The sequence below is a fragment of the Anser cygnoides genome, chromosome 1, assembly GCF_040182565.1.
Source record: "Anser cygnoides isolate HZ-2024a breed goose chromosome 1, Taihu_goose_T2T_genome, whole genome shotgun sequence".
NCBI lineage: Eukaryota > Metazoa > Chordata > Aves > Anseriformes > Anatidae > Anser > Anser cygnoides.
The window spans coordinates 168,160,803-168,174,310 of record NC_089873.1 but is presented as its reverse complement, the minus strand read 5'-3'; the positions used below and the strand labels follow the sequence as shown (position 1 = coordinate 168,174,310).

Here is a 13,508-nt window from a genome sequence, read left to right as displayed (position 1 = left end):
ATTCCACTCCTAAAGGAATCTGCTGTAAGAATCTCCAATGGGAATAGTGATGGATCTAATGACAACCCCACTTTGCTTTTTCCCAACAGATACATACACAGAGTTTTTTCCATGCTACCAGTTGTGCTTGGCAAAAACATAGAACAAAAAAGCCACAGCTTTTTTTTTTTTTTTTTTTTTACAGTTAAAAAATCAACTCCACATCCTCAGCTTAAGATGTTGTCAGATCTGTGTTGTAACAAAGCACAAATTTCAATTAATTCTTCTGTTTGTCATATTATCAGGGCTTAAAAATCCCTGAATAAATTCATGTCAAAGATAAACCCCAGAGTCAACTGCCATTTCCAACATGCACCCCACCCTCACCCACCCCCAGATTTAAAAGATCTGCTTTTGTATAAAAAAAAAAAAGAGGAAATATTCGTGGTAGTTTTTGTTTTGTTTTGTTTTGTTTTGTTTTTCCTACCAGGAAAGGAAGAGGCTATTTGACATCTTGACAAAAGTTTGGAATTAGAGGTAATTCCAGCACAGATTAGTGGGCAAAGTGCGTCTGAAGAACTACTCAAGGAGGAAAGATATAATGTACTGCTCTGTTTACAAAGTCCCACCATCAATGAGAAAGAAAGTGTATGGGCTGTTTTTCTGTTAAAGAAACATTTTCCTCCTTCTTTTTCTCCCCATTAAACAAGTTATTTTCATCTGAGTAGTATTCGCCAAATGGAAATTCTTACTCTTATGCTGGCTTGAGCTAGTTCAGTCCATTTGTTTTTCTAAAACTGTGCTTCCATAGAGAAGTGTGTGGAACTTGTTCAGATTCATGGGTCTGAAGGGGAGGGGCAGGGATTAGCTTTTTAAAAAGTTGTGCTTTTCAGCAACCCCATCCAGACACAAAAATTGATTTAGTTGTTAGAGTAATAAAGGCAGCAGGAAATTAGTTGCCAACTGGCCTCTTTCCTCTTCCTGAATTACACAGCTCACTCCAGCCCACATCTTTTTTCAGCATTGAAATTGATGTTTCAGTGCATGCCTCACAGTAAAATGGATGTGTGCTTGCAGCAGAAGCTGGCACATCTGTCCTACCTTGATTTTGCTAGAACAGATAAAAAACAGTAACACGATCCAGCATTACAGACTTTTATGACTACACCAGAGTACACACTTGACAAGATTGTCACTTGTCTTGGTTGTTACTGAACCTATTGAAACTACACTAGCGCAAATACTCCAGCTCAGGCTAAAATCCTATCTCAATTCTGCTGTGTAGATTCAATCTTATCCATACTATGGTAGGGCTGTGAGAGATATTCAGATGCTCAGTCCCATGACAGATCTCTTAATGTCTGTCTATCTGTTAATGGCTTTTGCTAATAGACAGTTTCAAAATGTGCACTGCGCTTTGGGGCATTGACCAGCTAGTTCTTTAGAAGGATATAGCTGAGATATCCAGATTTGTTAATTAATGAATAGGGAGTTTAATACTGCATCAAACTTAATTGCACATCTGGCACACTACCTAGTAGTGCCCAGTTATACTGCCTCTGCTTTCAGCTCTGTCATGATGCTTTTCATAGGCAAGTTCCGAACATAGATATAGACAGGGATGCCAGATGTCTCCTGCCACTGCTACCTTGAAAAGTGTCAAGTCCTGAGTTTTACTTTACTAATAAAGGAAGGGCACAATTTAGGCCCTATTTTCTAGTGTATAAACATGGAATGAGGTGATGATCACAGATGCATAAAAGCATATCTTAGACAGTTATTAATTTACCCTGTCTTGAATGTACGGGCCCAGTGTCCTGAATTCTAGTTCTGAAAGGAACATTATACATTGCCATGTAGAAGTCACTTAAATTTAAAGAAACTTAGTTTTCTCACGAAGCAAAATGATGAATTCCACCTAATTTGGTGTTACAACCAAAACTACTTAAACATGAACGAGTGACTTTGGGGGGATTACTGGTGGAAATCCCACATCTCCTGAATTTAACTTCTTCTTTTTTTTTTTTTTTTTTTTTTTTCAGCAATTGTTGAAAATTAATTTTATTGGGTACAATTTTGGAGAATCCAATAGCAAACATGGGGGGGGGGGGGGTAGGGAGAATATCATAGTTAGCAATTCATTCAGCATCACACAAAAGGTCAGTGAGGCAAAAGTCCATCTTGACACTTTCTCCCTTTGATGAGTGTGATTCTATCAAGGCTAAACATAGTGATCAAAAGGTGAGCAGAAGGGCACTCAGTAAAGATATTTATAACAACTCTTTCCAGACTTGCTGGCACATTTTATTCAATTAAAGTAAATTTCAAAGGTAGATTTAATTAATGCCCCAATTTCTAAGTGTTATGAACTGCTGGTAAAGATGCTTTAGGAGGAAAATAGCCCATATGAGATTTCATCTGGAAATAGGCTTACTGTTACTTGTATTTGTTCAGGTCAGGTAAAAGTCCCGTCAATGATCAGAGTAGTAGTTGCATCCCATGTACCACTGGGTGCTTCTTAATTCCACCCCAATTATTGTAATTAACAGATCTTACAACTCATCCTGCTTCGGGGCAGGAGAATGTGTAGGGACTTTACAGATTCCCTCAGCATTATGTTTCTGTGATTGTAGGAACTAATCTCTGGCTGAAATAATCAGATTCTTCTTGTGTAGAGAAGTCCAGTGCACATATAAGATACACCCTGCTGATTAGAGGTATTATTATTATTGAGCCATTGCCTTTCATCTGTTAATTACTAAAGCTAGCTCAACTGTGGAGCATTAATAATTCTTATAGGTGGTAAATGCCATGGCTACAGTTGCCATGGCTTCAAAAGGAAAGAAGCCTAAAGGAAGTATTTGGTGGGAAAGATGCAGCCCTCCCCAAATAAGAAATTACTAACATCCCTAGATGCAAAAATCAATGGGTTATTAAGGATTAGACACCATACAGAGTATTACTCTGACCTCCAGGCAGATGCTGAAGTTCTACAATTCATATTCTCTCCCCTCTTTGATAAAAAGGGTACTATTTTATTTTGTCTAACAGAGTCCCTGATGAGACCGTGGTATTCTCTGTAACTGTGCACTGCTTTAGTATTTGCATATCTGATTCCCAGGGAGAGTTTGTATAGGTGAAGTTCTAGAGTCTCTAAGAAAGTACAGTATTACAAAAAGTATTACGTGAATGGCTATGCGTAAATCTGTTACATTTCTGTTTGTTTGGTTTCTTTTGTGTTCTTTGGTGGTGGTGGTGGTGGTTGCTTTGTTGTTGTTGTTTTGTTTTGTTTTGGGTTGAGTTTTCGAGCAGTCATAGGACCACTGTGTATTTTGCAGAAGAATCTCAAGAGATACTCAGACATCCCTTTAGAAATCATGAAGACTTTTTTCATGCTGTTGCACAGGGACTGAGCTCTGAAAGTGAGCTATTGGAACAGATGTCCCACCAGAAGAGGAGAAAACAGCAAGGGCTCCAGATGACCTACTGCACTTCTGACTTTTCAAATCCCAGTCTTCCAACAGTAAGATCCTCTCTGCTATTAGAAGAAATGCCAGCTGATGACACTATCTGCTTCTCCCGTCCAACTCCAAGTAGACACCCTGGTAGAAAATCCTAAACACAGGCAGAGGGGAAGATAATATTCTGTTTGGAGTAGAAGGGAAGGCAGAACTTTGAAATACTACAGTTTCTCTGTAATGTTATTTTCTCCCTGTTTGGGCAACACTTCATCCAGGGAAATCTGATCTCATAGTGTCTTAACCAAAGATTTACTGGCTGATAGCAGAATCTGTGGGTGTGTGAAAAGCCTGACAAAAACCTCAAGAATTTATTTATGGCTGCAAATATTACATCCATATGGGAACCTTGAACTTTTTTCAGACACTGTAGAGACTGCTATTGATTTAATAGTCTACTGGAATATAGAAAAAAAAAAAACACATAACAGGATAAAAGCTAATTATGATAATAAGAACAAGACATGTATAATTCCATTTAAAAAAATTAGTTACTTCTCTTCCTCTATCATGATTTTTCCCTAACCACAATTCTCTGTTCATTAGGAGATAATTACCTTCACTATGAAGCAGACTATAGATGTGCTGTTTACACCAAGCAAAGAAGACTTTAGAGTTGCATTTCTTGTCAAAAACATTAGTGCTGTTGAGGTGGTCTTACTGCATTACATCAAATAGGTCAGTAGACATCTAAACATATCTGGGTACATTTGGTAATGATTCAAAATTATTTTGTTCTTAATGGACAGATTTAACAAGGATGATTTTGCTGATTAGCCTTTTTCATTCCAGACCATTTCTATCAACATACTGAAAGCCACACCAAGAACTCCTTTACTTCTTACTTCACCCTCCTCTGCCTCTCCCGCTTTTGAGATATAAGCAGATTCTGAGTAATGTGCCTTGTTTCTCCCATGAAATTAAAAAGTGGCACTACAGTAAGTCAACACTAAGCTATCTTGCAACTGAATAGTTCATGCATTAATTAAACTTCACACCACCTATGCAAGGTAGGCAATTAATTACCATCATTTTCATTTTAATAGATGAGAAAATGTGAAGCACAGAAAAATGTGAGGACATGCAGCAAGCCAGAACTCGAGAGCCCCCCTTGCTCACCTCTGTCATTATTACTCTACTTTTTGCTGTCTCTCTGCATCACAATTATTTGCTGTCTGGTGGCTAGACACACGGTGCACAACTGCATAGAACACTTTGCCTCAGTCCCCATGCACCTGTATCTTAGTCCACTGGTGAAAACCACCATGACAATAAGGAAGGCCTTAGATTTGCAGTAGGGCATGCCCAGCCTTCTTCACTGATGGTCTTCTCCAGATTACGCATACAGATAACAGGTAGTTGTCAATGCGGTTTGTATTTAGCCCTCTAATCACCCAAGTCAGTGCTACAGTTGCTCATTTTACTCCCTTGATAGTCAGTAAAAAGAGATAAGTTCATCCAGAAGACTCAGCCTGCCTGAGATCTGAGTTACAATGTGTTAGGACAAGAAATTAGGTACTGCTGCAAAAAGACTGGCTTCTAGTTAAACAAATCACTGACCCTAACTTCTCCTCTCTATTATATCTCTCCTACTACTTGCTGAATGTGCTGATTTCACAATGGAATCTGAATTTGCACATAGTAATACTCATTAAGTAATAGTAATGTGCAATAATCCCTTTACTATAGGCTTTCTAAATCCTTCATTCCCACAAGTTCCTGGAAGCTCAATATTGTAAAGTTAGGATATGTTTCTTACTTGAAGGATTAAAGGATTTGAAACATTAAAAAATGATGTATATCACACTATGCAAAACACCCTAGAAATGATTGCAAAACTATTTTATTCTGCTTTGTACAATAAACCATGACAGAAAGAAAAAGTTCCCAGAAAAATGGTATAATGGGAAAGTAGTATAATTTGTAGGTTTTGTGCCTTTCATGAGCTATTTTTAATGGGCCAGACAAAAAGGTCATTATTTCTGATGCAGAGAAATGACTTTACAAAATCAGTGGAGTGTTATTAAACAAGGACCTAGGTAAAAGGAAGACTCAGTCACCCATTCCTATGGGGAAAAAAAAAAAAAAAAAGGAAAAAGGTAAAATGTATTACTCTCCTTTACAAACTTCCACAGCTGTTTTTCCAAGACAAGTAAAATTCATTCTGAATTTGGAGAAGGAACAGGAGAAAAAGAAAGTTTTCTGGTCTCTCTGTAGATTGGAAATCCAATAGTGAGCTAGATAAGTGCCACAATCAGTTCACTCTTGATATTTGGTTTAGCACCTGAACTGAAAATTTGAGGAACAAAATGAAATTTTGGAGTAAAAAGAGGTGTCACAAAATTAATAAAATAGAGTTTGGATTGGAGGTTTTCATCCAATTGGAAATGAAAGGTTTCTTTTCATTTCCAGATATTGAAACCTAAAAATAAACAAATAAATGAATAAATAAAGGAAATGAAAAGGGGAAGAAAAAAAAAAAAAAAGCCTGTGTGAAAAGTTAGTCCATGGAGCCATTCACAAAACCACAAAAAGGATGTGGCAGCATTTGTCGCCTCTCTCCAGAGTGTACTGATTAAAGCACTCATCTGTGTCCAACTCCCTCTTGCTGTGCAATGTAGAAGAAAGAGTTGATCTCAAGTGTCCCTCCTCTCTAGACTCCCAGGCTATGGAGTCTCTCTTGTTCCCAGTGAATATTTGGATTTTAACTATTCCATTTTGATGTGGAACAGATCTGACAGAGAAAATAAAAACAAAACAAAAAACTCTGAAGATGCACTACTTGATTGCTCAGTGAAAAATGTCTCCTTCGAAGAGGAAACTGTATATCCAAACTCCCTCTCAGAATCAGATAGAGATGGGTATTATGAGAGCTGGAATTCCTTCAGCAGATGCTCTTTTTGAATCCAGCTCAAAAAAATTGGAACACTGTACTTTGGAGAATACTGAAGCAAATTTTTTTGACGTTGCCAACAGTTTTCTTTGCTTGCTTTTCCTCAGTCAGAGCTTTTCTTTCAACTTGACCTGAATTTGCCACTGGTTTCAATTTGAATTTTGAATGCTTTCAAGTCATAAATTGCTAGAAACCACTAGAAACAGAAAGTGTCTAGCTGCAGTCAGCACTGGTCTCAGAGAACCTCTGCCCTTCAGCCCAAACCTCCTGCTCATTTACTTTACATCCAAACTTCCTATTCTGCCAAGTCCACAGATTACTGTCTACTTTATGTGGCTCTCCCTACCACACACAGGATTTCATCTCACAATGGGAGGTTAAGAAAAATTAATTTAGTGTAAACCTACTAACCTTTGGGCAAATTTCCCAAGAAGTTATGTAGAAGTTTGCACACATATCCTTGAGATTCTTGTGTACAAGCCCCCTCAACTCTGAGCCTGAAGACACCTCATGAAGTGAGGAAAAGGAAGCTAATGTAGCTTTAGTCCTTTTGGCTTCTCCCGAGCCTCATGCTAACCAGTCCAAAGACTGCTCCACAGCATGAACTGGCACAAGTGAATTGCATATTTAATTAATGGTCATCCACAAAGGCCCTCTGGACAGTGCCAGTGAGCTCTGTGGCCCCTGTAAGCTTTATAATATCAGAAGAAATCTCCACAAGGCTGAGAGAAACCTCAGAGTTAGTCTGCTACCAGGGGAAGGGGCAGCATAACATCTGGCCCAACAGAGAGGTGTTATAGGAAAGACCCATCCCTTTCAAATGCATCTAGTGAGTAATTTCTGCCCTGCTCATTTTAGTATTTTCCCCTCATGTCTTTAACTGTGGTTTTCCTCTGTGCTTCCTGATTTGTTTCTGTTTTTCTGACCTATGAAAAGAATATCTATGTGCATTATGATGTGAACATCAAAAGCGTGAAAGTGGCCTAGCTGTCTGTTTCTACAGCTGATGATGGGGTTGTATTTGTGCTAACTAATTCCAAGTCTGCAACATTATCTGGGCAAAGCATTTAACCACCTGCAACAGTTTAATTTTCAGTACAGTTAAAAGGCTTTGACTTCCTGTGGCTCTGATATAACTCAGTTCTGACAAAGGAATAACAACATATGAGTTTTAGCAAGAGAATTATTTATTGTTAAGGGTAGGGCTGGACCTCCTGGAAACTGTTGGGTGTAACAACTGCCCCTCAATGGAGATAATTTAGGAAATTATTATGGTGTTTTACAGAAATGTTCTACTCAAACTTCAGAGAACTCCTCAAAAACACTGCTCTGACAGGTTATTCAGATATTTGTCTAGGGAAAGAGGCTTTTGAACATATTTTAGCGGAGTTATCTCTGTCTAAGAATCCATGTAACCATGGGAGGTGGTGAGTGATTGCCTTTGCATAATTTGTTTTATTTTGCCTTGTTTCTCTCTTCTTCCAATTCTACTTTACTTATTAAACTTTTTTTTTTTTTTTAATCTTAATACATGATTTCTCTTGCTTTTATTCTTCCTCTCCTCTTGCCCCACCCCACTACAGTTTTGGGGGGAACGTGAGCAAGAGGCTGTGCTGAGGTTAACCCCCAAGAAGGCAAAAAGCAGAGAGGAAGGTAAAAGGCCACACATGCACATCAGCATCACGAAAAAAAAAAAAAAAATATCCTAAATATGGTTGTAGACTCTTGCTAAAAAGATCTGTCAGGTTTCTCAGACAAGTGCATCCAGACTGCAGAGAGCTGTGCAATCTACCAAGAGGATGGGTACACAGCATAGGCTCCAGATAGTAAGGGACCAGGGAAGAAATAGTGAAGATCTGCTGAGTGTTCTTTATGCTGGAGCAAATAATGCTGGCAAAATTAAAACTGATGCTCTAGACCAGCCTACTTAAAAGAGCAGTGTGCAATGAGAATGAGGATATAAAGAGCCTAACTCTATTTAAGAGTCTAAAGACATTTTTTTGGCATCACTTCTTGTCCTCCATGAGTGGATTCGTTGATGTAAGGCAGCCTTGCCACTTCCTTGTTCCTAGAGAGGATGCTGTAGAGGCAGGAGTAACACTGGTAATCCTGGGGGCTTTCAAAATCAATAGCAATGATTTTTCAAGTAGAGCACATTGCATGTGACATTTGTCTTCTTTGTAGCTGTGTAAATGTCCTCATATCTTAAACTTTGTTCTCTCTGTACTCAATGGGGAAAAGATACACCTACAAAGAATGAGATATCTCATGTGTCTTGAATGCTCGTTTTAGGATAGGTTGAATTGCCTTTTTGGAGAGACCTCTTTGTCAGCTATAGAAGGAAACAAATTGTTTAGATTTAGACCAGAAGTTGTAGATGGCTAAACAAAACTGACATGGATCCCCACACGATGTCATCTTTCAGTAAAATCATCTGGGAAATAGCTTAATCCCAAAAATATTCATTTACATTATAAGTGAGGGCTTATCTCTATAAAGAGATTTTATTTCTATTTGAGATTTTGAATAACTGTGCCAAAGAAGCTACTTTCTAATAATAGACTTAATATTCCTAGAACAAAACTTCATCATCTGCTTGTAGTGTGACTTGGCCTGCATAAAAGTTACACATAAATATTTTTGTTTTCAGTGATTAAATTTGGAGAGGAAAAGGAGTGAGAAAAACACTTTGAAATGCTGAGACTTCAATGTTCTAGTTGTCACAAAATCTGATATTTCAAGTACTAAAAATGTGAAGTCTTAAGAGTTTTTTTACTACTAATATGTATGTTTACATATCACACTTCGTGGTCTAGCTATTAAAACATTTACAGGGAATGTTAAGTATTGCCACTATTTATTTTCACTCAGATTCCTGAAAGAAAGACCATTTAGGCTGGAGCCACCTGCTGTAATTCAGATGTCTGCTATTTGGACATCTGAATCTGATGTACTTGCCCTATGTTCAGTTTATGACTGCTAATGTTTGCCATCTCCCAAGGGCAATTCATCTTATGCTGAGACAGATATTTATAACAGGTGAAAAGAACTGCTTTCCACCTATTTGCCTTCATTCAGTATCAATCAGACCTAAAGTAATGGTCTCAGTCTGAGATGCCCGACTTTTCAATATCTGAAATTAAAAAAGACAGTCCTACTCTAAATAGCCCAGAAAGAATCAGCTCACACAAGGACACATTTTCCCCATCCCCGTTAACTACTACTACTCTCCTCTTGAACATAAATGGTACCTTCTGCATTTTTTATCCCAGCTGCCTCCCACGCAAGGTCAGAAAGTGAGGCTAGGGCACAGCTGCAAACAGAAGCCAGGCTCTTGTCTCTGAGTCCAGCACAACCTTCACTGCACCACGCTGTCTCCTGTTCCCATGCCCCTGTTTACAACCAAACGCAAGATCAAGTCCAATTTATGTAGCTATTTGTATGCAAATTAGGGGATATTTTCAGATGTATTCAGCTTCATGTAGGAGGCAGGCAGCATTTAAAAATGTGTTTTTCCCAGGATGATAGTGAGGTTTCCAGTTCCTATTTTGTGCATACTGCTTTTGTTGGCAGACTTGCTCTTGACACTGATTTATAAACATTTTAAAGCCTAATGTGTCACACGCTTGCACCCAACAGGGAATCTGTCTGAGGTTCCTCTCTCTCCCGTGCAGCAGAGCCTGCTTGTTACCCTCCCCTCTCTCACTAATTCTTGCACACTCTGCCATGGCAGATGATCTGCCTTCCTCTCCCGCAACATGGCCAACTCATGCATATGCCAGAGCTTCCATCAATGCCTTTCCTCATGCCAAGGCTTTTCTGGCATACTCTTCTCTGGTGTCAAGGTCTCCTTCCCTTTTCTTTGTGTTTCCCAAGTACCCTGAGCCCTACATTTCAGTGTCTCCATTCTCCCTGCTGGATCCAGATTTCTTCTCTCTGTCTCCCCACTCCTGAGCCTTGAGTCCCTGCTTCAGACGAGGCATACACCTCGTTCGTTCACCTGATGCCTCAGATTCTCCCATCACCATTCTAGGAAAAATTTGATTTTGGTCTCACCAGGGTGAATTTTGAGTATCCTCACTGAAGTCAGTGGAGCTACACTACTATAAAATAAAAATATCACTGTGGTTGTACAGATCCCAGATAGCACACCTCAGCTCTCTAAAACTCTAAAGCCACCTATATGCAAACAAATTAATTTGTGTCAGGAAAAGTTCCAGGGCAATAGATTTCAGTCATCTCCCTGTACGGTGGAGACCCTGGCATGGTTTCAATGCAAAACAGCTCTCTCCCAAAATAGTCCCCTGTTGAGTGTGGTTCAGGAGCACAAGGCAGGGACCATGCTCAGTTTGAGTGCAGACACCTGGTTTGGAAGCTAAAATGTTTAATTGCATGGACAAGGGCCATTCCATACCAGATGTCCTCTGTGTCAGAACACTGTCGCAAACACATTTGATTTACTTGCATGTATAATCTTAAATGTGTATCCCTACAGTCAGCCTACTGTTTCCCACTAAGGTCTCATCTCTATTGCACATGTACTAGCCTGCTAAGCCTCCAATTTGGATTAAAAAAGTAGTTGTCTTTGGTAAGCACAGCTCAGTGCAAAGCTGAGGATAACCCACCCTGAGGTCTAGGTATAGTATTAAGTCCTGAGCATGGGCTAGCCCACATTTCTTTAGCCAAAGAACATTATGAAACACTCCAATGTCAGCAACAAATACAGAATAGGTATTGGTGAAGGGACTGCCCTCCAGATGGGGAGGGCAAGAGTCATGAACTGGGTCCTCCTGAGTACACAGAGGAACAAACAGGACTCTGGGACAGGAGCTGCTGAGTCTCTGAGTCCCATGTTATACTACCATGGACAATCTATTGCCTCCTTTCATAAAGGTTTCAAGTTCTTCTCAGCACTATCCTCTACTCCCCTGCCACATGTCTCCCATGACACAATCAGAGGAAGAAGTATCATGCAAATGCCAGGTCTCAGCAGGCTGAAGGTATGGTCTGACAGGAATTCAGCACTCATACACACTTCCTACCTGTTGCAGGTAAACAAAAAATTCATTTCCCAAAGGCTTAATTCTTTAAAACATGATAGTATAGACTATTATTTACTGATTGTATCTTCTTTCATATATTTGAATGTTGTCTTTGATACCATAATAACGGAAAATGACCAAATTATGCATGTTTTCCTCAATGCTACAAACTTTCCCATTCTGGTAGACTGTAGGACTGATTTCCCACCTGTCAATAACTTACAGGCTCTTACTTAAGTATTTCCCCAAAGAAACAGTTTATAACGGTAGTTAACAAGAACTCACTTAGTAAACTGCCCTAAGACAAAGCTAAGGACAAGTTAATGGTGTAATAAATCAGTCATTATGTTAAATGATCAGTTTCCACTGTACAGTATTATTGCTTTATTGACCCCTACATAAAGATTTATCACAGCAATTTTTTATCATGGTTATAGGACACGCGATTGTAATACAACAGGGTGCAGTTTAGCTTATGCTTCTTTTTTATTATTTTTAATTTTTTGTAGAGCTTGCTGTGGACGAAGCTGAAAGTGTTGGAACCACAACACGTGAGGATGGAGAAGGTCATTTTTGCTGAATGGATACAGGAACAGTAGGCACTGGGAAAGTGATGGAATCAGTGGGATACCTCTTTTTTGGATCAGAGCTGTAATGCAAACAAAATTAATGAGGCTGTAGACACAGAACTGTCTACAGTTTTGACAGCTGAAGAGGTTACTACCCTTAACTGCACTATCTCTGTTTTCCAGGCTATTTCCCCCTCTTCCCATCCCCACCAATCAAGGGTTACTGTTCCCCCCTCTCTGACTGCAGATGTAGTTTCATTATTATTTCATCAACCATTTCCATCAAATTGATGTCAGGTTCCAAGAGAAGTCCTGTTCCAGTTCATGAAATAAATTATCTTGTTTTGATTAACGCTAGAAAGATTTCACACGTGTCTATACTAGAAAATATATGGAACATAAACTAAAGCAAGTGCATCACTGATGGAAAGCAAAGATTTGTCTTTGGGGGAAATTGGGGATGTCCTCCTTCACCTGCAGTAGGAGACAAAGAGGTTGTGAATATGGGATGAGAGAGTAGGGATCTGGGATGTGTGGTGTTGGAGTGGGTTCCCAGGCTCTCTGGGAGGGAAGAGGACACAATGGAAAAGAGAAGGAAATCTGGGAATGGAGAAAATCTATGGCAGGAAGCGGTTCTCAGTTAAGTTTGCCTTCATATTCAGTATGTATCCCGTTCTCTTGACTGGTTCATCTGGACCAGCCATAACTACAACATAAACCAAGAACACACTCTTTTGTGCTTTGACTAAGAGAGGGAGAATTAACACACAAAAAACTTTCCTTTCATGGCCCTAACAATAGGTCTGAAAACACTAAACTCTTCATCTGACCTTACTGCTCTCAGAAGAGGATGCATCAAAGTTGTTATTATTTTGTCACCATTTTACTGCTAATTAGCTTTCAAGATGACAAGATTCTGTTCTTGCTAATACAAGACTGTCTAGTTGATAAATGTGACTGGACTTGGATGCTGTGTCTCTTATTAAACAGTGTCTGTTACATTAAACATCTCCAGGCAATGTCTCTGGGCACTTGAGCTCAGTTACATACACGGCTAAATTGTTGGAGGGGTCTTTGCATGGGTTTGGCCAAGGGCAGCTAAAATACTCCCACACAATTCCCAGGCATACTCAGGATTTAACCTGGCCCAATGATGACTGCTATACACAAATGCACACCCAGTTTAGAAGCCCTTTGTGTAAGCTGGCCACCATGCTTTAAAACAGCAAAAGTATATGTAATTTCATACAGGCAAAGTCCTTAAAGACTTCCAGAAGGAGATTTAACAGATACCCTAAGTTGGGGGCTTAGGGAAGCGGTCAATACACTGGGAGGCAGGGATGCCATTCAGAGGGACCTCAGCAAGTTGGAAGAGTGGTCAGACAGAAGCTTCCTGAAATTCAGCACAGGGAAATGTAAAGTGATGCACTGGGGAGGAATAACCCCATACACCAGTGCACACTGGAGACTCACCAGCTGCCAAGCAGTTTGCAGAAGAAAAAGGCAT

The 13,508-nt window shown here is 39.5% G+C and overlaps 1 long non-coding RNA gene across 1 annotated transcript; it reads left to right on the top strand.

Moving 5' to 3' along the window:
• The first annotated feature begins 4,617 nt into the window (after positions 1-4,617).
• Positions 4,618-12,094, top strand: LOC136788894 (uncharacterized). The gene is made up of 3 exons (XR_010827445.1): positions 4,618-4,852; positions 7,974-8,043; positions 11,942-12,094. It is a non-coding gene; the product is annotated as an uncharacterized lncRNA (long non-coding RNA).
• Positions 12,095-13,508: the final 1,414 nt, after the last annotated feature.